We start from the raw sequence: 27,372 nt of genomic DNA on the forward strand, positions 1-27,372 counted from the left end.
CGATTAATATCTTTGGAATCGCTTATCAAATAGATATGTAACTATTCTAATATGAATTCTAAGTGTAAATTTAGTATTCCTTTACCATTATTTCGGCAATTAAGATCCAAAATCCTCAACATTATTAAACAGTTAAAGTATCTGTAGAATATATGAGGAAATCGCAAATTAATAACTATGAACGTTGTAATAGATTAGTATTATAGTAAAGAAATGGATGAAATATTTAAAAAATTGCGTTATAGATGCTACCATAAAATAAATAATTTAATACTTTACACTTTGGTAATAGGAATACACAACGCTTTATATGTCTAGGAACAGCAACAGCTTTATATGTGTGTAACGTCATTTAAGGGCTAACATCGCACAATGTCTTGTCATTTTTATAAATTAATTTTTATAAATTTTTATAAATTAATAAACAAATAATAATTAATAAGGTTTCAGGTACGATACGATAATCGTAATCAATTACTGCGTACACTAGCGGACAAGTTGGATAGATAGGGACAAAGAGGTTGAACATTTTTCGCCCTCGCAGGAATATGGCGAAAATTCGTACAGAGTCAGCAGCCCAAGAAATGCCTTTGATAAATCGCACTCGATATTTTTTTACTTTCCCCTCGTTCGTCTTGCAGAATGCGCTCTCGCCCCGTTTCCCGGCATCACACCCTTCTCTCCCGCCGACAGCTCCGATCGTCCCACTACGTTGCTGAGTTTCATGATTTCTTCGGCCATACTTCCGGTCGGCCTTCCCACGCTCCTCTATCCCAATCATCCTATCGTTTTCCGTGAAATCTCACGCTAATCGTAAAAAATTCCGCAACCCTGAAATGTCCAATCGTGATACTTCGAATTTCCTCGACGAACGATTAGAAATTACGATAATCGATGTGACCTCTTCGGTAACATAATTAAAAAAGTTGACAGGATTTAAATTAGTTTGCTAGCATTTTGCCATTTTTACTTGCGAATTCTCTGCTTTCTACGCATCGTCCTATTTATTTTAGAAATAAATTCCATCGTATTTACAAAACTGACATGAACTAGATCGAAAATCAGTTTGAATTTCCTGGAACGACCCAGCCAACACATGAAAATTGAAATGCTACGTGCAGATATTTTAACCGAAGTATTTCATGAACAATTTAACAACCATAACTTCAAGATTTGACAGTATCCGTGAAGAATTCTTTGTAAACCCAAGACGAGAGAAATTGGCGAATTTGAAGCGAAGAATTCTGGACAGTTGCGGCGGCGTAATGGCGGGATCTGAGGATTCCGGCCAGGCCAGGATAAAGGGAAAAGGAAACAGGAAGAGTACTCGCTGGTCGGGTTACTCTAAACCAGATATGCGCAACGATTTCACGAGAGTCGGCGAAAGAGGAAGAGGAAACTGAAAGGATCTCGGAGTCAGTGACCTTGACGGGATTTATGGCCGTCCTTTTCGCTATTCGTGACGCAGGAAACGAAGGTTGGGCTCGCGTACAAGAATCGTTCGGTCGCAGCGTGAAGTTGAAATCCTTTCCGAACTTAAAACTGTCCTTGATCCCCGAATCCTATAGAATCGTTAGCAAAATGCTATTGTCACGCGTCCTAAGAATCGGGTTAGAAGCTCGCCGTATTATTGTATTTGTGGGTATCCATTGTGCCAAGTTGGTTTCTTCTTCACGTTTCCCTCTAGTGGCAAAGCAAAGGCAATCATTGGTGTTTACCCTGAGAAATCTTAGAATCGATAGACCTTCAGATTGACAGTTCCACCATGCTAAAGAATAAATGGAGATTCGAGCAAAAGCGACAATAGCAAGGGTGTATAGAATATTTCCTTACTATTTCAGCTTCTATATGCTGTAACGGCATATGCTTCTTAGGACGTTTCGTTTCGAAGACACCTCACGCAGTTGTTTTGCCACAGAGAATTAACACTGTACGACGCACTTAATGTGATAAACAAACTCTGGACAAAGCACTTTTGTAAATAGACGAAAATGTCCTTGTGACATCAACCGCATTTTAATCTACACCAGAGATAAGAAATCGCACATGTCACCACCTTATCATCATAACCTACAACGAGCCTATGACACACCTTAATTCACATCAGAAATAAGACATCGACCCCCGAGCTTCAGACTCTTTCGCACATCATCCCGAAACCAAAACTTATATAAACCGAGACTTGAGCCAGCTCGGGCAGTTCTTGTTCAGTCTTTCTTTGATTTAGTATCATTTTATCTCTGTAAAATCACTGTAATCGTTCTACTTACTGAGATATGTATAATTTCATGTGCTGGACTAGGTTAGGTGCGTAGTAGAGATACTTGTATGTGAGTATCAGTGTGTGCGTATGTAGTATGTGTGTGCGTGGCGTCTCGAAAACAGATGAACGTAAACAGTACAGTCGGTAAACAGTCGAGTATAGAAGAAAGTGCTGAGACACGTGCAAGTGTGTATCGATGTGATCTTTGAAATCGTCCATCAAATAAATATATTACTATTCTAATATTAATTCCAAGTGTAAATTTAGCGTTGCTATAACATTATTTCGGCTATTAAGGTGCACAATTCTCAACAGTACTTACAATAAAGTTCTATAAAAGAAAGTTAGTAATTGAGTTACAGCTCAACCTTCTTCTCTTTTATAATCGAAGTCTCAAGTTTACGTGGTATCCTCCAGACACAGTCAGTCGCGCGAATCAATTTCAGTATCGAGTCAGTCAGTCAGTGGAGCGAATAAATGTAACAAATCAGTCTAGCGAACGATTATAACAATTAGTATCAGCACGATCGTCGCCTGTCTACTGTTTATGGTCTGCCTGTTATTAAATATAGGCTTGGGGTTGATATTTAATAGATTCGCACAGATTGAATTTTACTTTCTATATTTCACCACCTCGTACAAAACGTCTGAACACACCGGATACACTTAGATAATCAACACGTGGTCGACTCCTAAGACAAAAGAGCGTCGTTAGGAATCGTACCAACTTAGCTTGTAGAAACTAGCGACGATACCAACTTAACGTTTCTCAACACTGCCTTCGTCCCAATCTATTGTTTATACGCTGTCGACGGCTTCGGTGCTTGAGAAAACTAAAAAGACCGGATGCAGAGTTTTCCTAGAAGTGGTGACCACTTGAACAGTAAATATAGTTAATTAAATCAACTCGTCTCTTTATTACTTTAACCAACAACACGTCACACCGTCCACCACAATACAATGGATATATCGTGGCAAGCAGCGCATACCAGAATATCGACTACATAAATGGCCGATGCAAATCGAGGCAAAGGTTGCCAGGATATCACCGATTACTCAGCCCCGATCGCTCATTCCAGAACACGGAGCGCATTCCGCGTGGATACACAAACGATAGGCGTAACAAACGACGTCCTTACGGAACAACCTTTCACCGTTCAACGAGACCAATGGAGATACTCGGTGGCACGGCCCTCCCGCGTACATAGCCGGCAGATCAAAGCGCGGTGCATTGCGTCTCTGGAAAGCGAGGAAGCGGCTCTCATCATGCAATATTACGTTCTCCAGCGTTGAAATAATAATACATATATCGAACCTTTCACCGGGCAAGTGGAGCGATCGAGCTGACCGATTAAACGCGGCCGTTCGATGCATTTAAAAAGCAGCGCAATTAATGTTGGCCCGCAGGCTGTTAACGGTATACCATATGCATTTACGTACGTACAAACCGTGTAACATCTTTTTCTTACTTTTTTTCTTTACCTTTATCCTTATTTTTTAACTTTTTTCCCGTCATCTTGTTTCGCAGTTCTCGCAACATGGCTCTCGATGCATCGCAATTCTGCCGGTGAAATTCGACGAAATGAGAATGATACTTTGATGAAGGGGTGGCGGCGGTGCAGGATGTCAGGTGGCGGCGCGTTGCCGGTTCTAATTAAAAAGCCGTGTTGGCATCAGCCAGCGGCCGGGACATAACCTCTTTTTCCCCGCGTATATTTTTTTCCCCCATTTTTGAAATGGCCGCGCCACGCTTACGTAATACCAACAAGCTGGCCGCATCTCCCACCGCCCCCGTCCCCCGTGCCGACCCTTCGCCCTTGGTCCGCGGGCAAACGAGCTCTCGCGGTGTTAACGTGCACATGTTCGGTGCTTTCACAATAATTCTCTACCCCCGTAGCTCTCGCAATTCGGACACAATAAAAACTGCAGCGAGACAGTTTGGCGGGCAAGTGTGATGAAAGGGCTTTCGCGAAAATTTTTTTTCCCAACGCACTACGGCCACTCTGCCTATTTTTCTTCTTTTTGCCTGCCTTTTTTAGTGACTGTTTTTCTCGATATGTACTTTGTTTTTTTTCCCTGTGGCTTTTCGTTTTTTGTTTTAATCGCTTCGAAGTACTTGAAAGCAGACGTGCTTGACACGCGCAGATACGCGGCCCGGATGATGGACGACGCTGGAACCGTGTCGATGACGAGCTGGCGGACGTTTCTCAGCTGTCCTGGCTGCTGCTGGTTAAAATCGCCATTTTTCTAATCGTCTTCTGCAGATTTGATAGATATGGGCTGATAAAATATGGCAGCAATGAAATTACTATTTTGAAATATTCTTTATTAAAAAAATTGCATTACGTTTCTTATTCCGATATTACGTGATTTATTATATCATTAACAAGCATTATTTTACAATTACAAGTATAACATTCTATTAGGTTGTCCAGAAAGTTTCTTTAGTTTTATGAGGAAACAATAGACGCACGTTTTTTGGTTTTATTGAGATATGTATAATTTTATGTGCTAGGCTAGGTTAGCTGCGTAGTAGCGATGCTTGTATGTGAATATCAGTGTGTGGAAGTATGTGTGTGCGCGGCGTCTCAAAAACAAAGGAATGTAAACTGTTCAGTCGGCTATGGAAGAAAGTGCTGAGACGCGTGCAGGTGTGTATCGATAAATATCTTTGCAATCGCTTATCAAATAGATATATAACTGTTCTAATATGAATTCCAAGTGTAAATTTAGTATTCCTGTACCAATATTTCGGCTATTAAGATCCAAAATTCTCAACATTATTAAACAGTTGAAGTATGTGTAGAACATATGAGGAAATCGCAACTAATAACTACGAACGTTGTAATAGATTATTATTATAGTAAAGAAATGGAAGAAAGTGTTGAGACGCGTGCAAGTGTGTATCGATAAATATCTTTGCAATCGCTTATCAAATAGATATATAACTGTTCTAATATGAATTCCAAGTGTAAATTTAGTATTCCTGTACCATTATTTCGGCTATTAAGATCCAAAATTCTCAAATTTACTAAACAGTTGAAGTATGTGTAGAACATATGAGGAAATCGCAACTAATAACTACGAACGTTGTAATAGATTATTATTATAGTAAAGAAATGGAAGAAAGTGTTGAGACGCGTGCAAGTGTGTATCGATAAATATCTTTGCAATCGCTTATCAAATAGATATATAACTGTTCTAATATGAATTCCAAGTGTAAATTTAGTATTCCTGTACCATTATTTCGGCTATTAAGATCCAAAATTCTCAAATTTATTAAACAGTTGAAGTATGTGTAGAACATATGAGGAAATCGCAACTAATAACTACGAACGTTGTAATAGATTATTATTATAGTAAAGAAATGGAAGAAAGTGCTGAGACGCGTGCAAGTGCGTATCGATAAATATCTTTGCAATCGCTTATCAAATAGATATATAACTGTTCTAATATGAATTCCAAGTGTAAATTTAGTATTCCTATATCAATATTTCGGCTATTAAGATCCAAAATTCTCAACATTATTAAACAGTTGAAGTATGTGTAGAACATATGAGAAAATCGCAAGTAATAACTACGAACGTTGCAATAGATTATTATTATAGCAAAGAAATGGAAGTCAGTCGGCTATGGAAGAAAGTGCTGAGACGCGTGCAAGTGCGTATCGATAAATAACTTTGCAATCGCTTATCAAATAGATATATAACTGTTCTAATATGAGTTCCAAGTGTAAATTTAGTATTCCTGTACCATTATTTCGGCAATTAGATCCAAAATTCTCAACAGGTTTATATTATTTTGTGGAAGGTGCACTGTTGCGAAAACCACGTAAAACCTAATACCTGTATATATTTTAACCTATTCTCAATCCCATAGATACATGAAAAATATGTTAGAAACTGGTGAAAAAAGCGAACATGTCCCAAGATGGACGACAAGATCGCACGCCATATCCCCGAGCGACGAATGACACATCCCCTGAAAGGCATGCTCTTCCAATCCGTTGTAGCGACCCCTTAAACCGAACTGAATTGAACGGAACACCACCCCTACCGGAGCTACAACAGCCCGAGCGCAGAGACCTACTCGTATTATCCACAGTGACAGGATGGCGGAGTTATTAATGGCCGCGACAGTGACAAATGACGAACTGTCGGCGCAAGCAAGACTGATATGGCGGGCTTCATTCCTCTCTTCTCTCCTTCGGCCTGTCTCCTTTCTCTCTCTGCCCAACAGCCTCTCCGTTATATTCCCTCGTGGTTCCCGTCTCCGTTCATCCCCTCGTCCTCCACTCGACCTTCTCTCCCGTGTTTCTCTACCACCCTGACCAAGCCTCTCTCGTCCAAGCTTCGTGTCCAAACATGGGACAAACACGATATACCCAAGCCGTTTCTTCGAGTGATATCAATGATCGAGGAATCTTCCACGGGGACTCTCCCCTCGCGATCATTGATATTAGGAGCTAGTGAAGCGTAGGGCTTGCGCGGGATTATAGGAATTCGAGGAACCGTTTGCTGGCGTCTGAAAGGTTCCCTCTGTCGTTTGTTCCATCAACGAGGAATTTCTTCTGATTCAAACGACGTTCGAGGGACCTTCCACCCTACCGATTCGTTCTATCGGTCTATTGGGTCGTTAACGCGTTCCGATTATTACGAAAATTACGTACGTCTTCGTGCGTGCTCCGTGTTTCGCCACTGGCCCGTTAAAAATGTCATGACATTCTTTCACGTACGTAGCCGCGTACGCGACGCCAAGTGGAATGCCGGTGCTGCGATAAACCGACAGAGGCGCGTGGTGGACAGTCATTTTTCTGGTTTACCTCTGGAAACATGTGCCGTGCTCGTTTATAATCCGAAACTAGAGTGGCGATCAAAGCCGATTCCAAAAAGTGGCTGGAAGAACAGGGGGAAAGAGCGGAGCGTGAACGAGCGTTCAACCGGCTACGAAATAAAACCGCGTTGCGTACAAAATCAAAATAAACATATTTACGAATTATCCATGGCAATAACTCATGCGCGGTTTGAATAGACGGCAGGGGGTCTCTTCTTTCTCGAACCCGTCTTCTCCCAACGCCTCACCCCCTCCGGCCGCTTAGCCTTCGAAACTCCTTCAGCCTCCTCTTCCTATCATTCGGTCGCTGCTTTGTATTCCACGTTGCTTGCTCTCTGCTCCCCTTTCCACCACCCTCCTAGCCGTCTCAAGCTTCACGATTCTCTCAGCCCCTTCTGTCGATCTTATACTCCTACTACCTTCCCCCCTTTGCGACCCCCTTTACCCTCTGGTGGATTCTTCTCGCCGAAAACCCTCTTCTCTTATCCTCCTCCACTCTCTTCTTCTTCTTCTTCTTCTTCGCCTTTCTCGTCGTTGTCGTCGTCGTCCTCGACTTCTTGCCGAGGCTTCATTCTAAGGCGACTTGATCCACCCCTTTCCACCCCCTGGCCGAGCCATACCAACTTCTTTGATCCCCGCCGACCGCTCAACTTCGAAGGATCACCGGCAAGATTTTCGAAAGAATTCATAACTTTGCCCGGCGACTTAGCCGAGAAGAGATTCGCTGGCTCCGGGGACGGCCACCGGGTTATGTCGCTCCGGGGGGCTTGGACGACCCGCGTGGGACCTGGAATAACGTTCCGCGATTTCCGGAATGCGGAATTCGCCAATGTACGAAGAAGCAAAAGTCAGGGCGATGCCTCGCCATGGTATTGCCGGCAGAAATTGCCATTTCCTGTTCCAGACTTACACCGAGATCCTGCTTCCAAGACGGTGGAATTAATTGGAATTTTTCTATACGCTTTATCCTCTGAAGTACTCCATTTCTCTTAGCAACATTAATCTACGCTCATCGGAGTCAAACAAATTTAGAAAAATCCATCTTTGATTCTCAACACCATTCTCAGTAGCAGAAGTTGTGAATTTCTTTGAATTGAGAGGCCACAGGCTAACACTATTGGCTTGGCAACTAAGTGATTGCGGGTTTTGTCATCAGCTGGTATCGACAAAATCCGCAATCACTTAGTTGCCAAGCCAATATTAACAGCAGACTAAAGAGCAAAAGACGAAGCGTTCGATCGAAAGGACATAATCTCGGATCTAAACTAATATCGTTCGTTGAAGTGGTCGCCACTTGTAAGAAAACTCTACATCTGGTCTTTTTAGGTTTCTCGAGCACTGCAGCCATCCACAGCGTATAGACGAGAGACTGGCACGAAGGCAGACCATAGACGGCAGACAGGCGACGATGGCTTTGGGCTTTCAGTTATGGGCTTTTCAGCTCAAATTATGTTCCTGCTTGTACCGGCGCTTCTGTATTGAAATATATCTTCTACTCTACAATTTATCCACGCGATTCTCCGTTCGTACGTCTAACGAGCTGAACGTTATTGAAACCGTACGATGTACGAGATACCTCGGCTGAGAAATGCTCCCCGTAATAAACCAAATGTAAAAATTCTGGTCGATTTCATATTAACACGTTGACTGCCACGGCACCCGTATTCGGGTGTCGGCAAAGTTTCCGGTCGCGCCGCGTAACCCACATCCGGCTGTCGCTTATTTCGCTACTTGCGGAGAATCGTCGTAGGCATTTGAAAAGATGTTCCACAATAATGAAACTGTGGAATTGTTATAAAAGTAACACGAAAATGGTTTATTGACAAAATTATTTAGAACGTGAAACTTTCAAGCATTCTACGCATAGCTGAGGTCGGTGGGCACGATTTGGACAGTAAGTCGTTGTTTTCTTCAAATTCCTTCGCGCCTTTGTTCGCTCCATTCCACGTCTTTTATTCGCGCAACGTAGTTTGCACGCGCGTCTGATGCTTCTCTCGGAATCATTTTTCCGAACGGCGATATTGCGCTGGCTCCGTCGAAGACAAGGACTTCTTGTATCTTCAGACAACCCTAATAATTTCGCAGCTAATAATCGTCCAAATATTCTAATATTTATATTCTTCCTCGTTGCAATTTTGTAAACCGTCGAAGCGTCTGCAACGGAAATTCGCAGAAGGAGCGGAGTGCCAAGTTTTCCGTGCCATTCGATCGCTTTTCCAATTGCGGTGGCGTAAGAAACCGTTTGGTCGGAACAATCTGTACCGCACTTCCCTTCGTTATATTCGACAACAGCCAGTGGTTTTAACATAGCGAACAAACGAAACGAGAGATGATTCTCGAGACCACCGCTTGAGCGACTCGCGTTACTAAAATATCGATTGCACGCGTCGCCTGACGCAGATTTCTTTGAAAACAACGTGTTAATGAGTCAACTGAGAATGAATTAGTTAATTAGTTGATTTCACATACTACGAACCGACTGATCGCAAAATTGCAAAAATTCTTCGTTCGACAAAATCGTACAATCCTGTGTGCGTAATATTAATTGCAAAATTAGTTCACGAGATTTGGATTTCTTGGGAGCAGTGGTTAAGAAACCAGAGAATGTTGTAACTTCGTATTCCAGCGAAGAAACGATCGGTTACGTTTCTAATCGATACGAGCGACGAATCCGGAAAAAGAATTTCATCCTGGAGATATATTTGATTGACAGGTGGAGGGTTGGCGAAGCAAGGGAAGGGGAAATTGGAGAAACGAGAGGGGAGTGGGATAAGAGAGACAGAGGAGCCAGCAGCAGCACGCAAGTCTGATCTGCTCATGAGCGTGGAAATCCCTCGTGGCAGCCTTGGGGTTCCGAAACATCAGCGTGATTGCGTTTCTCCAGTGGAGGTATTCCATTACCAGGGCGAGCGGGTACCCTCATTCCAGTTCCACCCCCTGGAAACGTTGGGTGTCGTGCCTCGCTATCCCCGTTACTCCGGTGCACGCTCTCCAGCATCGTGCATCGACGTGCAAACCGATATCGCCGATAGATCGTCCGGACATCGTTGCAAATGCGCCTACAGCAGTTGATGAACTTGCGCTGCAGGGTGCCCGTAAATTCGACGCGAGGATTTCGTTTCAATTATCGATCCACAGTGTATAATTAACGCGTTGGAATATTGTTTTTCATATTATCTATTTTCATATTATATTCGCGAATATTAACAGGTTTCTTTTTTTAGGAAAAATTCAAGATCCTTGTTTGCTATTGATAGATCAGATTCGTGTCCTTGTAGATCTTCAAGCTTCGTTTCGATTATCGATGCACAGTGTATAATTAGTGTGTTAGAATATTGTTTTTCAGATTTTTTACTTTAATAATAATAGCTTTATTTTTAAGAAAAATTTTAAGATTCTTGTTCGCTGAATAATATCAATAGATAGGTTAGGTCGTGTCCTTGTAGATCTTCAAGCTTCGTTTCGATTATCGATGCACAGCATATAATTAGCGCGTCAAAATATTGTTTTTCATATTTTTTACTTTAATAATAATAGCTTTATTTAAAAAAAAATTCAAAGTTTGCTATAAATAGATCAGATTCGTGTCCTTGTAGATGTTCAAGTTATAACACACAGGTTATGAAGGGTAATAGGAGAAACGAGTCACAGGGAATTTGGGACTCGCAGATAATGACCTGTGAAATATGCTGGCTACGACCTTGTTTTCCAATTAATCTTCTTTACGCTCTGAATATTTCTTCTGCGAATGGACTTGTTTATTGCCACGTGAAATGAAATGATCGACACGAGAAAATAATTCGTTGCTAATTATTCGTCATTTTCCTACCGTTTTATAAATATTCTTCAACAATTTCCTATTAACTTTTACTCAAAAATCTATCGGAATTCATGACGAATTACGCGATAGGGATGAAACGGGGCGATGAATCGAATCGAGCCAACTAACATCGCGCATACAACGGGCCAGTCGTACCAAGTTTAATCAGAAATTGACACAGGGATGCCTGTCCTGTTTTCATTAACATTCCACAAATCCTGCAACAAATTAAATTACTTCGCCATCGCTGAGGCTAATGAATGTCGGGCTAGGGTGGCACCGGAAGAGGAGCGGAGTATTCTGAGCGACAGAGAATAGTAGGGAGCGCAGCTGATAATCGATAGCTCTCGAAAGTTTAGTTCATTCGTTCGTACGACTCGGTTCTCCGGCAGACATCCTCGCCGCGATTAAATTGCGCCATGGAAATGGAGATCTCGCGTGCGAAACCTCTGTCCTTTGCCTCCTACCAACGCTCCACATACCGATTGGTAGGGGGAACAAAGTTAATTCGAAAGATTAATCGAATTTAGCGCCTACGCTCTTCTTATTAATATCAAATTAAAAAGAATCTTCAGGGTGGTTGGTAACTGGAGGTACAAGCGGAAAGGGGGTGATTCTAGGCGTAAAAACAAGTCGAAAATATAGAATACAAATTTTTCGTTCGAGGCTTCGTTCTCGAGAAAATCCACTTTGAATTTTCGGTGGGTACGCCTGCACTTTGTCGCGTCTCGTTGCAACGGATCTCACTGTAGATCGTTGTCTCGATGGAGAAATTTCGACTTCTTTTTTCGCGTAGAATCACCCCCTTCCCGTTTGAACCACCATTTACCAACCACCCTGTACAATTCAAGAATTTAAAAAATTTGTATTACACATAATAAGTTACAAATAACAATAAGTTAGATATTCTCATGTTTTACAGAGAAACAATCCTAAAACTCAATATTGTCGATTTAGGAAAAATTCAGAGATCCTTGTTTACTGAATAGTATTAGTAGATAGGTTAGGTTCGTGACCTTGTAGAATTCAATGAATTTTATATTGACAATATCCTTCGCTCTGCATCGTTTACTCCATATTTTCCTACTTCTATTACCACATTTCCCCGAACATTACGAAAATCACTGCAAATGCAAGATTTGCTTCATCAGAAACCGTAAGATTCATCAGCTGATTCTACGAGACTCGTATCTTTCGATTTAAATCAGCGCGTTAAAATGCTCGCTTCTGGCGGTCGACTAACATCGAAATTATCGTATTTGTGAGTGGTTTGATTACGATCGTGAAAATTCCAGGAACAACCACGTAAGAATTCCCATAGAATTTTATCGGACCGCCATTTTACGTCGATTACGGTTACAGTAGAAAAGAGAATCCGGGGAATTTTATCAAAATCTCGTGGCGCGCCATCGAATCGACAATTCTCCGCCAGAGAAACGAGAACAAAGCGAAAAAAGAGACCATCGATCACCGATCACTGGACATTGCATTAACTCGCGCTGAACCGTACTATCAGCGGCGGTGGTTTCGGATCGCCACGTCAATGGCAACGTTCCCCTGGTCCTTTCGAGCGTTTCGGTTGGCAACCGTGCTCGTACGTGTGCCGCTGGTTAAGTGTAGATGCCGGCGTGCAGATTGCACGACAGCCAGCCGAATAGAAGCGCAGCGACGACGCGGCCGGGGCTGAAGCGGGTAATGGGGTTTGCTGGGAGTGACGCGAGGCTAACCGAGCGGAATCACGAGCTCCCAGGAATCGAATCCATGCGTCACCCAGGCCTGCCAACACCATTTCCAGCTACCAACTGGCCTTAAGCTCTGCCAGCAGACATCGAGCGGAAACGTTGCCCGGTTCCGACCAAAGATCGCGAACTCCTTTCTGCTCTCCTCGCTGTTTCCTCGTCGCTCCTCCTCAGCAATTGTTCGTGTGTGCGGCGATCGTCGTCGATTCTACGATTTCAGCGAGCAAACGGTGGACGGGCGGTGACACGAGCCTCGTTCTATGTTTGCAATTTTCGCCAATGGGCCAACGATTCTGCCGTTGATCGTTTCAAATTGAAATCCATTAAGAGCAACGATACAGCGGTTGTTTGGCCGGCGACAAATGGCGCGCGGATAGAGCCGCTGTTCGTAACGCCGGCGCTAATTAGACGCTATATTTCTGACCGCCCTCTCCACTCAGCTTGCCAGCTTTTTCGAATCCGATCGTAGAAGAAGAAATTTCTCCGAAGGGGCCAACGCTAGCCTCTCGTCGTACGGTACCTGTTGAGTACAGACGCGAAGATCGAAACTGAAGATCGACCGGATGTTGCGGAAATCGGCCATCCAGGCCTCCTCCGCCACCGATTCAGGACAAAATCAACGGGGGATCGAAGGAGCAGGTTCTCAGCAGGTCTCGGATTAATGGCCCTGGTTGCTGGTGAAACGTAGATCGGGACAATTTGGCGGGGCGTGGAGGGGCGGCGGCGGGCGGATTCCACGGCGAAGGACGATGCCAGCAACAATTGCCCGGCCAACTCCCCGAGCAACCTAAGCAACGTCTCGCTCTCGTCTACGCGGCGCTGCGCCGCGTAAATGATGGCGCCCAACATTATCTATTGTGCGCCCATTCCATTTAATATTGTATTCCATAACGCAAACAAAGGTAAAATGCGAATTAATGTACTCGATTTATCACGCTTTTGTTGCGCGCTGGGACGCGACCGAGCGAGCCGGGACCACGCTGCTTCGTCCTTCTCCGGCCTGGTGCTCTCTCTGTTCCGCTGCACAGCCCCTTTTACCCCACCCCTTTTCACCGCTGAATGCGCCACTTCGCCAGCTTCGACACTGGCGAGGGAAACCACCCCTGGAATATTCTTTCCTCTCGCATGCTCTCCACGTATTTTTCTTTCGAAATCTTCCCCCCCCCCCCTCCTCCCTCCGCTCTCCTTCTTCTCTTTCAACGTTTCTTTCGCTCATTCGTCGTTCGTTCGTTTCGCTGGAAAAGGTCTTTCAACGTCGTTGCTACCGTGGAACAACGATGTTTCGTTGCGAGGACGTTAGCGCGAGGATCGTTTGGTCCCTGAGCGAACATTAAAGCTACTTACACACTGAATCGTAGTTCTTTGGCGCTATGAGATCCGCTTCCGTGCGCGGAAGAAGGTCTTTAGAGGGAGGCCGTGAGAGGTAACGTGGATTTGGGCAGCGGAGAATTGTTGATTTAAAGTCTCCTTAAGACGATGCGTCTGTTGCGTTGCAGGAGTCGAAGGAACGATGTTGTATATTGAAATAACGCGAAGATTATCTCTGGTCTTTTATTTGTACCCTTTATCGAAGATCAATGTTCAGAGGCTGTCAGCTACTAATGAAGATCGTATCACCGAGGCGATCTAAAGGGCAACATAATAATTCAAATGGAACGCCTGGACCATTTACAAATGGCCGACGAGGGATCGCACGCGAAAGAAAGATATCGAGGGTCACGATTCAAAGACGCAGGGAATTAATCGGTACAAGAAGAAACGCGGATCATGAAACATCTCTCACACGTGCTATCTTTCGCCATTCCTCGGAATTCCGTGATTTTTCTAAGAACATTGTACGTCGTGGAAAGGACGAACAGTGCGATGAGATCCTCAACGACGATTTTTCGTTGTTGCCTGTGAATTGCGCGAGGAAAGGGGGAACATATGACGTTCTTCCTTATGTCGTTTTGTTTCATCCGTCTGCCTTATGTCGTAGGAATATTGGATTACGGAAGAACAATTATGGTTTTGCGTTTACAGCTTCACGGTGGAATTAGAGATTTTCGTTAGGTTGTTGATATCGCAGCAGAAAGCGATACGATGTCGAGTAGAAGAAAGCGAGTTAGGTGTTGGACAGTTATGGAATAGCGTAACTTAATAGTCTACTTATCTTAGATAACGTTGACAAATATCTTCAATTTGTACGTAATATGAGAAAAATCGGAATTTATGTTAAACCAGTTCTTGGAACATTACAGGTCTCGTCGTTTGTTAAAACGTGAACGATATTCAAATATGAAAATTCGAGAACCGTAAATTTGGACACTCGTTCGAGGTTTCGATTTAATTACGTCGTTGAATCCTTTTCGAATTTATTTTAAGACACCCTATTTACGCTTTAGAATATTAATTTAAATAATGATGTGAGGGTTTGTTATTATCCATTTTGATAGGTTAGGTTTTTCATAAAACTTTGAACAATCTGTGTTTACGTTTTCTATTTGTTTATATTCACAGGGTACGCTTAGAATGTTTTTTCATTTATTTTAAGACGACCTATTTATGCTTTAGAATATTAATTTAAATAATAATGTGAGGGTTTGTTATTATCCATTTTGATAGGTTAGGTTTTTCATAAAGCTTTGAACAATCTGTGTTTATGTTTTCTAGTTGATTATACCCACAGGGTAAACTTAGAATGTTTGGCTTTTTCATTTATTTTAAGACATGCTATTTAGAATATTAATTTAAATAATGATATGTGTATTTGTTGTTATCCATTTTGACAAGTTAGATATTTCATAAAGCTTTGAACAATCTGTGTTTATGTTTTCTATTTGATTATACCCACAGAATACACTTAGAATGCTTTTTCATCTATTTTAAGACATGCTATTTATACTTTAGAATATTAATTTAAATAACAATGTGTGGGTTTGTTATTGTCCATTTTGCTAGTTAGATTTTTCATAAAGTTTTGAACAATTTACGTTTTCTATTTGATTATACCCACAGGGTACACTTAGAATGTTTGGCTTTTTCATTTATTTTAAGACATGCTATTTAGAATATTAATTTAAATTATGATTTTTAGAACATTAACATTAATGTTCTTTACACTTTAGAATATTAATTTAAATAATGATGTGAGGGTTTGTAATTATCAATTTTGATAGGTTAGGTTTTTCACAAAGCTTTGAACAATCTGTGTTTACGTTTTCTATTTGTTTATACCCACAGGGTACACTTAGAATGTTTGGCTTTTTCATTTATTTTAAGACATGCTATTTAGAATATTAATTTAAATTATGATTTTTAGAACATTAACATTAATGTTCTTTACACTTTAGAATATTAATTTAAATAATGATGTGAGGGTTTGTAATTATCAATTTTGATAGGTTAGGTTTTTCACAAAGCTTTGAACAATCTGTGTTTACGTTTTCTATTTATTTATACCCACAGGATACACTTAGAATGTTTGGCTTTTTCATTTATTTTAAGACATACTATTTAGAATATTAATTTAAATAATGATTTTTAGAACATTAACATTAATGTTCTTTATGCTTTAGAATATTAATTTAAATAATGATGTGAGGGTTTGTTATTATCCATTTTGATAGGTTAATTTTTTCATAAAGCTTTGAACAATCTGTGTTTATGTTTTCTAGTTGATTATACCCACAGGGTACGCTTAGAATGTTTTTTCATTTATTTTAAGACGACCTATTTACGCTTTAGAATATCAATTTAAATAATAATGTGTGGGTTTACTATTATCCATTTTGATAGGTTAGATTTTTCGCTGAACTTTTTTCAGATTAGGTTAGACTTTTTCACTGAACTTGCCAACGAACCTCGAAGTTCGTCACATTCATCATTGTTCTTGCCAGTCGACCTTCTTTCTACGGTTCTTCTCTTCGATTTCTTTTCATACGCGACGCGCCACCTCGTAAATTCGAAAACGCGGGAAACGCGACCCAACGAAGATTCTACTGCGACACACTTAACCGCGTGTTTGTGCAAAAACCAGGTCGACGAGATCTGGAAATTCTGCTTTAACTTCGACCACGAACAGTTCCCAGATCGCTTCATCCCTCGCGCAGAAAAACAAAACGTTCCACCAGCTTTTATAGGTTTTCGTTGTCTGTGGTTGTAGACGACACCAGAAACAAAAGAAATGAAATATCTCTTGCTAAAAGAAAGCCAGGAAGATCTGTTACATTCCTTCGAACACAAATATGTTTATCGTGTTAATCCTCGTATAACGTGGACTGGGTCAATTCTGACCCGGACAGATATTTCCTGTGTTTTTCAGTTAAATTTATTATAATTAAACACGTTATTATTCTACCAAATTGTATTTTTCAAATCACTCCGTTATTATTAAAGGTTTATTAATTTTTTTTACTTTTCTATGTTTGTGGGAATTTTTATACAGATGCAAAAACACGCAGAATGCAACCAACGTGCAAATACAGGGTGGTTGGTAACTGGTGGTACAAGCGGAAAGGGGGTGATTCTACGCGAAAAAAGAAATCGAAAACATAGAATAAAAATTTTTCGTTCGAGGCTTCGTTTTCGAAAAAATCGACTTTGAATTATCGGTCGGTACGCCTGCACTTTATCGCGTCTCGTTAGAACGGATCTCACTATGGATCGTTGTCTCGATGGAAAAATTAAAAAAAAAATTTTTTTCTATATTTTCGAGTTCTTTTTTCGCCTAGAATCACCCCCTTTTCGCTTGTACCACCCTGTATATCAAATATTCAAAATACAAGCTACAATGTTTAATAGCCAAAACGAACCTTTATTTACATAACACTGTATTTCTTCATTATGTTTATGTTTATAAAAATACAAATTTGCATAAACATCCACACTCTAGTTATCGTATAACACGATTTCTCGATCAGCTCTTCGTTGAATCGTTACAAAAATATGATAACAATAATCCAAATATCAAGAGAAAGCTCCTTCCATTATTATAGTAATATTACAAAAACCAACCGTTGCCTGAATCTGCATCGTAAAGAAGAAAAAGAGACTATAAATTTCTACTTGAGAAATTTGCTGGAAAATGGGAAACGTTTGGAGCCGAGCAGACTGGGAAATACAAAAATGACGGTCAACGGGTAGGACGCGTGCGTTTGGTTGAGGCGAGTGACTGGAAACGCGAAAAGAGTGGCCAGTGACAAACGGCGACGTGTATCGCGAACTCTGAATAAAACAAATGAGGACGGAACAAAGCTGACAGAGGCGACCGAACGATACGAACAACGCGGAATCCGAGGGTGAAAGTGGGCGAGGCCTCCGGCTAAGGGGTAGTTCGGCTAATGCGCGATGATTAAACTAACAGCTGCCACCAATCACTCTGCCACGAAAACCCTCTGATCTTCTGCCCGGTCCGTCGTTGCAAGCCGGCGCTCAACGATTCTTCGGCGTGTCCATTTTTTCCGTCGCATTCGTGTTTCTTATCTATCAGCATCCCTGACACAATTTCCTGCGTCATCGTGTCATCATTTCTTGGAGGTGAATCGTGTGTCAATAGTAACTCGTAAAAATGAGAGAGAAGAAGACCTAACCTCAAGCTAACCTCAATCTAATTTGCAGCGTAGAAAATTCACCAATAAGGATTTTCGTTATTGGTATTAGTTAAATTTCTTTGATCATTTGTATCGTGGTAATTATTCTACGTTCGTGTTATTAAAGGCCGAAGATCAAATGACGCGGAGTAAGCGATCGTATTTGAGGACATTTGGCTTAAACAAACAGAAAATAGAATAAAATGTGGATGATTCATAATCCTAATTCCATCCGAGCCACAGAATAATCGAGCGTCGACCATAACCTATTAATAGCATCGGTCACGGGGCAAAAATGTATTTATGGAGTACATTCGTTATCTAGGCATCGAAGCCTATAGCGAGGCTCGATGCGCACTCGTGCGAAACTCGTGTGTTTTTGAACACGCGCGACGAACGCAAGCGTTTATTCGATAAAAACGATATATCGAAGCGGAGTCGAATCCGCGCATGGCTCTGTCACGTGTTTCAACAAACGAAAATAATCCGTCGACCAAACAAGATCGGGCAAAAATATCGCGCAACAACAGCACGCGTATTTAGTTCGATGAGAACATTTGCAGTCGCGTCTCTGGTTAGGTTATAGTCAGTGAGCTGCATTAATTTCTAACAAAACGCTAGAGATCCGCTAATTTATGTTTCGTCTTGTTTACAGTGGGAGAAAAATCAACGGAAGCCGACGTTCGCGTTACTCATCGCGATATTGACGCTAATTACCGATTCGTCGAACGTGGAAATTTATTCGCCGGGCAAATTAATTAGGGTGGACGCAGCTTTTAACGGCATCTCGGATCATTTCTCTTGCAGATGAATTACCCAGAATGCTTGGTTACGTTGGCACGCGACAGCTGAAGCGTATCAAGATGTTGAACGAGCCGCGTTATCGGTGTGAAAATAACGGCCACGAATCTAACGAGTCGCGTCTGACCACCGGTTTTTAAACGGTGCAGATTAGGAAATTCGATAAGAGCCGATTACACGTCCCGATCCATGTTAATAATTGCACGCACGAAGGTAATCGTTCAGACCCGAGACGAATCATCGACGCCATGACACGTTTCCCTTTACAGAGTCAGATAAGCAAACTCATTCAGACTATGGTCCCGTCTGACGAATATATCGGTGAATGAATTAATGAATTCAGGATGAACTGTTCATTTTCTGGTTTACACGCGCGAATGCTAATACTTTGAACTTATATGGTGGTTACTTGATGACGTTTCAATTAGTTTTCTGACACAGAAATAACCTTTTTCTCCATACAGTAGATATTATTTGTCGATGTAAGTACTGTCATTTTATATATAATGGACACCTGTAGGAAACTTTTTATGGATATTACTGGCAATAATTATTTGAACGTTCAATTATTTATCGCATTAATAAGCTGCAATGTTTTTAGTGGTTCTCATCTTCAACACTAATTATATGTTCAAGACTGCTATTCCAGCTGTGTACTAACTTTTTTATTTTATTATAGGTTTTCAGAATGGTTTCACATTTTATCAATGTAATTAGCAATACTCGTATCTTATCAGTATGCTAACTGTTGAGGATGATTATAGAAGAATAAGTAGATAAATTTGTAATAGAAAAATATATTGAAGTAAGTAAAGTATAATGTATAAGCTTATGCTGATTCAGACCCTCACTCTTTTAGTGTTACAATACAATGGAATAACAGGGAGCATGTTCATATATTTATAGCAAAAGGACATTACAGAAAAAGTTCAGATTTTTCATGAAGCTTTGAACAATCTGTGTTTAAGTAACATTTTCTATTTGACTATACCCACAGAGTGCACTTAAAATGTTTGGCTTTTTCATTTATTATAAGACATGCTATTTAGAATATTAATTTAAATAATGATATGTGGATTTGTTATTATCCATTTTGATAAGTTAGATATTCCATAAAGCTTTGAACAATCTGTGTTTATGTTTTCTATTTGATTATACCCACAGGGTACACTTAGAATGTTTAGCTTTTTCATTTATTTTAAGACATGCTATTTACACTTTAGAATATTAATTTAAATAATGACATGTGGGTTTGTTATTATCCATTTTGATAAGTTAGATATTTCATAAAGCTTTGAACAATCTGTGTTTATGTTTTCTATTTGATTATACCCACAGGGTACACTTAGAATGTTTAGCTTTTTCATTTATTTTAAGACATGCTATTTACACTATAAAATATTAATTTAAATAATGATGTGTTGGTTTGTTATTGTCCATTTTGATAGGTTGGTCCTACTCTTAGGATTTTTCATAAGATTGACTGATAGAAGAACAAGTAGGTGAATTTGTAATAGAAAAATAAATTGAAATAAGTAAAGGTATAAGTACAAGTAAATTGTATAAGTTTATGCTGATCCAGATCCCCACTCTCTTAGTATTACAATACAATGGAAAAATAGGGAGCAAGCCCATATATTTACTGCAAAAGGACATTACCAAAGAAGTTAACCTTGTACCTGTAGCTAAAGGTTACAAGGTACACAAATAGAAATCTATTTATAGCTCTTTTGTTTCCATACCTTGTAACCCAAAACATAATTGATGTTCAAGGTCACAATGATATTATAACCTCTCCTTATTTGCAATATTTTTGTTTCACTAAATTTTCAGGTCACAGATGCACATAAATAAAGACGTACAGCTTTTCTTGAAGCAGTTACTTCAACACCAACGAAACCTAAGAAGATTTTCCACATTGTAATGATACATATTATATTCTTACAATTTTTCAAGAGCTCAAAATCATTCTGTCATTGTAAGTACTTGAGGCGTTACAAATTATATACCGCACAAATAGAACTCAAAATATTTGGCTTTACCTAAAAACGAATTATCCAGAAATTTCACAGTCTCGTGTCATTTTTTCCATAAATTACCGATAGCTTCGTTACGGGCGTTCCAGAAAATCGGGCGTCAACTCGATAATGGACGCTGCCGTCACAATAACGTGTTGTGTTTCACAACAAGGGAGGCGTACTACGCTTGTGGTTTCCATCGGCAACCGAAATACAAAGACTGTGGAATCATCAATCAAATCGAATCAATGAGCCCTTTGTAGAGGCCGATTTGGCTACTTATTCATTTATCATTATTAGAGGCGCGGCGTTGCGTCCGCAGCCAAACCTCCCACCTTCTGTCTCGAACCATTTACCTTCATTCATCACCGTGCTAACTCATACAAATTGTTTTATTCACCTTATCAGCCATTACGATTCGCGTCTGCCAGATGAATTTTGACGTGTTGCACCACCGGTTCTAGCACCATCATAATTCAAAAACTAGATCGTTACCTGTCATCGAGTTAAACCGTAAACGATTACCGATTAGTGGAGCAAGTTTTTAAAAGAACAACACGTTAACGTTAGCAGATAGCGGAAATAAGACAAATCCTTATGACATTATCATTTTTCTTTACTTCTGAATTTATGAAACTGTTCAGGTTTTCAGCGGTTCACGCTTAAAGAGACTGAAAACCACAGTTTTATCTGTCAAGATTTCACACCTCGGTTCTAACTTCATACGATCTTCACAACTTGAACAGCTGCGATTAATTCGTTCATTCCTTTCTTTTCATTTAACAGAATATCTTCCTTTTTGCGATACATGCATCTGCTTAAACCGAACAACTATGAGCTACATTTACGTTAACTGTACTTTATGCAGTTTCATACTCTGCATATTACACTCTTCTCTCTTTTCCATTCGATTAATTCGTCATACCTAAACAGACAACGCTATTTTCTGAAAAATAGCGATGGATTGAACGACCTTGCTATGGTTCCAAGCCCTCCATTTCTTTCCCTCCTACGCGCGAGAAGTTAATAAACGAAGCAGAAAGAGGAAATGCAAAGAACGAGATATTTCGTCCGGAGATTTGTAAAATATCCAGAATGAGAAAGTGATGGCGAATTAAGTGAATATGTGTGGGCAATGAGAGGAATTATCACGCTGATTCCAGCGAACCAACATGGCGTCGTTAATTCTGGCTCCTCGTTGGTTTCCCCTGCCGCGCCGTCAGCACGTCGCCGAAGTTTTCAAGCCGAATCGGCTGTGCTTGATAAAAATGTACATATTCAGCGAGCGGCGGGAATTATGCATCGTCTAGCGCGCGCTTTCGCGTGTCTTGGCGAATTAAGCCGGAGGCGTCGCTGGTAACGGCGCGAAAATCATCTGTCTACCGAGAATACGTAATTTTTCCAGCAACCTGGCACGCAATTTTTTCGCTAGCCTCGCGCCCGCCGACCGATCACAAGCTGAACGATCCTCTTTTTCCGCACACGTTTCGACGCTCGACCGCCGTCAATTGGACGTTTCCTCCTTCTCCCAACCACTCGCCTGAGAACCTTTCTCCTCCCATTACGCAGCTGTCTATTCTGTAGCTACGTTTTCCAGCCATCTATGTTTCTCATTTCAACCCTGTCTGGCAGAATTTTTCTTTCGGAAACGAAACACGACAGTATGGGCCACGATGCGCATAAATTGGGCAAAACGGGCGAGTCAGATATAATTTTTTAATTGCTATACGTAGCTTCGTTTGCAGTGAACGGGCAGAGGATTCGATCCGTTGACTTGGCAACTAAGTGCTTGGCAACTAAGTGTCATTAAGTGCTAATGACAAAATTCGCAATCACTTAGTTTCCAACTAATAGAATTGCAGAGGCCGTGTTGTGGTCACCAATGTAGAGGTTTGTTGGTTTGTCGTGTTTAAGTAACGAGATAACTCGCTGTTGGAGCCCGTCAAGTATATTTAAAATGATAAATAAATAAACGCGATCGTAAGGGGCTCGGTATCTATCAGTTATCAGCGATCTCATTAACGATTTACACACTGTGTTCAGCGAATCCGTTGGTACGAGTGATTATTGTCTGTATCAATTTATTTATCGTTTTAAATATACTTGACGGTTTTCAACAGCGGTTATTTAAACACAACAAACCAACCATCCCCTACGGTGACCAAGAAACCTCTACAGGATGATCCATAAGTTCATCCATCGTAAGGTAACATATTTATGTTATTATTATTCTTATTATTTAATAGTAAGATTCTAAGACAGATTTAAGAAAAGCGTGTCTGCGTCATAGTTCTTCTAGACACTTCAGTCTATGGATCAACCCAATTGCTATAATCGCACATTATCATCCATAGCTTGCGTTTCATATTGTGCTGCGACATGGTACAGCTAACTCCCGTTCGAGTAGCTAGAAAAGTCATGAGATGAGCAATTTCTAGATGTCACCAATATCATCGGTCACAATCTATGGAAACTAAGTGACTGCGGATTTCGCCAATGCCGTCCAATGACAAAAGCCGCAGTCACTTAGTTGCCAACCCAACAGTTGCAGGTTCGAAACGTTAGAAAATAATATTGGCGAAGCTAACAGCTAAACTTTCAACTTTTTTGACATCTCGGAACAGTTCCTCTTTCTTCTATTCTTTCGATCTGCCATTCTCTTGGCTTCGGAGTTATCGGCGTTTCGTAAGCAACAAACGTAAGGGTAAGAATCTATAGAAGGAATTTTTTAAACGCAGGATGGATCGAATGAAAAATGCGTTGAGAACTCGTTTCGGGACGTGAGATCGCGCGGGTATCGCGGAAAATTGCGAGGAAGTTGTTATAATAATTACGCGCCTCGACGCTATAATTTCGCGCTTATTATATCGCTCGTTATCTTGGCAAAATATTCGCTTCGGTTTCGTACGAACGCACTTCGAAACGAACGAACAGCTAATTATTTACGCGAAACGGACGAACGTCTGCCTCCTCGATCTTCTTTTCGTTATCTACATCACAGTTTTCCAAACTCCTCTAACTCTGCGATTCTTTTAGATTAAAAGAAAAAAACTGAAGAAAATTTACTTGAAACTATTTTTTTGTTTTTTATTTGGAAGAATTTTGCAATCGATTCTCATTAAATAAATTAAATCAAAATAATTAATCAATTAAATTAATACAAATAAATTATTCTGGCGTGGTACTATAACACGAATAACAAATGTCGAAACTTGTACGAAATACAGGGTGGTTGGCAACTGGTGATACAAGCGGAAGGGGGGGGGGGATTCTAGGCGAAAAAAGAAGTCGAAAATATAGAATAAGAATTTTGTTTTAATTTTTCTATCCAGACAACGATCTACAGTGGGATCCGTTCTAACGAGACGCGGTAAAGTGCAGGCGTACCGACCGACGATTCAAAGTCGATTTTCTCGAAAACAAAACCTCGAACGAAAAATTGTTATTCTATATTTTCGACTTCTTTTTTCGCCTAGAATCACCCCCTTTCCGCTCGTACCACCAGTATTTAAAACTCGTTCCAGTAAAGATAAGAACTTCCACGATGAAATTTCACTTACAACTAGATCATCAGCTACCCCGTAATAAATAAATAAATAAATAAATAAATAAATAAATAAATAAATTCTCGCTATGTCCAAGTGCATATGACGCTTTCGCGTCAACGATCCGAAGAGGATAAAGTAAACGCAAGATTTGATCCATCGCGGTTAGGCAATGGTGGACTGTCGGTGAATCGTGGTGGAAAAGGACGAGGGGCTCGTGACGATGCAACGGGGCGAAAAGCCGGAGAATTTCACGTGAAGTTGCTCCACATCCGCAAACCTTCTTTCGGACCTTGTTCCCGGTGAATCCGCAAAGACTTCCGAGGGTGTCCGGCATTCAACGTAACTGAAGCAGAGCGAATCGCGCGATCAGGTTTTACGATGACCGCAGGGTGCCAGCAGTGGGCGATACAGCGACTGTTTACGCTTCTGCTCCTTTTCTTTTCACTTCTTCGCTGGTCGAAGGCTCGCAGAACAAGGAAAACTGCTCCCATTTCGACAGACAGAAGCTTGAGAAGGGTTTGCTGGTTACAAGGGGTTGTCAGAAGTTATGCAAAACCAAAGGGAATATACCTGGACACCTACTTTAAATCGGTGGCCAGCGTAACGAGGTCACCTGTATCGTTGCCGGCCCAACGTTCATCAAACTTCACCCATTTCCCTTGATTTATTGCGAGGTCAGACTGACGTGTTAAAGCCTTGCCTGCGCTTCGCCATGTGCACGCTGAGAGACGCAAGGTCGCGCTCGGTTATGGAAATTCATCTTCCAGCAAGAGGTAAAGCGATACTCTTGACAGAGGAAACGAGAAACATCGGCTTGCAGCCTCCTGCGACGTGTCACATGCTTTTCGCGTGAAATTTTCAATGGACGATGTTTTGGATACGTGACAACTGTTGGCCACACCGTTCACAATGGGCAGAGGAAGTGTAAATTCTTTTCTTTTTCTTTTTTTATTTGCAAATAATTTACAGTCAATTCTCATTGAGAATTACAAGTAAATTATTCTGGCGTGGTACTATGATACTAAGTGATTATCCTATGCAAGTTTATGAGACCTGTGCCAAGCCAATATTAACAATATTAATAATATCTCGGATCTTGATAACTTTTGCATGACTAAATTAATAGTTGTTTGTTGAAGTGGTCGCCACTTGTAAGAAAACTCTACATCTGGTCTTTTTAGGTTTCTCGAGCACTGCAGCCATCCACAGCGTATAGACGAGAGACTGGCACGAAGGCAGACCATAGACGGCAGACAGGCGACGATGGCTTTGGAGTTTCAGTTATGGGCTTTTCAGCTCAAATTATGTTCCTGCTTGTACCGACGCTTCTGTATTGAAATATATCTTCTACTCTACAATTTATCCACGCGATTCTCCGTTCGTACATCTAACGAGCTGAACGTTATTGAAACCGTACGATGTACGAGATACCTCGGCTGAGAAATGCTCCCCGTAATAAACCAAATGTAAAAATTCTGGTCGATTTCATATTAACACGTTGACTGCCACGGCACCCGTATTCGGGTGTCAGCAAAGTTTCCGGTCGCGCCGCGTAACCCACATCCGGCTGTCGCTTATTTCGCTACTTGCGGAGGATCGTCGTAGGCATTTGAAAAGATGTTCCACAATAATGAAACTGTGGAATTGTTATAAAAGTAACACGAAAATGGTTTATTGACAAAATTATTTAGAACGTGAAACTTTCAAGCATTCTACGCATAGCTGAGGTCGGTGGGCACGATTTGGACAGTAAGTCGTTGTTTTCTTCAAATTCCTTCGCGCCTTTGTTCGCTCCATTCCACGTCTTTTATTCGCGCAACGTAGTTTGCACGCGAGTCTGATGCTTCTCTCGGAATCATTTTTCCGAACGGCGATATTGCGCTGGCTCCGTCGAAGACAAGGACTTCTTGTATCTTCAGACAACCCTAATAATTTCGCAGCTGACAATCGTCCAAATATTCTAATATTTATATTCTTGCTCGTTGCAATTTTGTAAACCGTGGAAGCGTCTGCAACGGAAATTCGCAGAAGGAGTGGAATGCCAAGCTTCCTCGAGAGGCAGTCGATTCGCCTGAACTTTGACCCGACGCAGCTAAAACACGATGGTTAGGTTCTGAAAGAGGCTGGCCGCCTCCAAAGCTTATGTTACGTGTTACGAAATACTGACATTAGAAAGTAATCGCCGCTGCTCCGCTGATAACACGCCACTGTTCTGATAATAATACGAGCAACCAGCGACACCGCTACGTTTCCATCCGATACACCGTGGTTGAATGTGAAGTATGAACAAAAGTAAACTGCAAGTTGCAATGATAATAGAGCGGGAAAGGTACAAACGAGTTTGCATTATACATAATAAAAGCCGCGGTATCATCTCGAAAACGGAAGATTAATATGGAATAAATTGCGAAAATTCTCGCAGACGCCAGCTGAACAGACTTGGCAAACAATCGTTCGCAGGGCTTAAGAATTAAGAAATATGATCGTATCTACAAATGTCAGCAAGAATGTTGCACTCGGCGACTGAGAAGTTGAGAAGAAAAAGGTAAAAGCCAAAGTCCATTGGCCGATGGACGCGCAACGGCATTGATAAACATTAAAAATTCGAAAGTTTCTCTTACGGTTAAAACGTAGATGTTTATGCTATTTATTTGTACGATAAATACTACGTATATTGTTTGTCGTTGTTCCATCCGATAAATATCATAGCGAGCGTTTCGTTATAAAACGAAAGAAACTTTTCGGACGACCTTATATTCTTCTGAAGTCCATTAAAGAAT

The 27,372-nt window shown here is 41.0% G+C and overlaps 3 long non-coding RNA genes across 4 annotated transcripts in view; 2 read left to right on the forward strand and 1 right to left on the reverse strand.

Annotated features, from left to right (window-relative positions):
• Positions 1-27,372, reverse strand: part of LOC126875367 (uncharacterized) — a 146,565-nt gene that overhangs the window by 51,334 nt on the left and 67,859 nt on the right. The gene's annotated exons all lie outside the window — the stretch shown is intronic.
• Positions 1-27,372, forward strand: part of LOC126875368 (uncharacterized) — a 79,905-nt gene that overhangs the window by 13,743 nt on the left and 38,790 nt on the right. The window lies entirely within an intron of this gene.
• On the forward strand, positions 18,534-23,583 carry LOC126875371 (uncharacterized). Its single transcript, XR_007693382.1, has 3 exons — positions 18,534-18,799; positions 18,881-19,831; positions 19,886-23,583. It is a non-coding gene; the product is annotated as an uncharacterized LOC126875371 (long non-coding RNA).

This window comes from Bombus huntii, chromosome 18 (assembly GCF_024542735.1).
Source record: "Bombus huntii isolate Logan2020A chromosome 18, iyBomHunt1.1, whole genome shotgun sequence".
NCBI lineage: Eukaryota > Metazoa > Arthropoda > Insecta > Hymenoptera > Apidae > Bombus > Bombus huntii.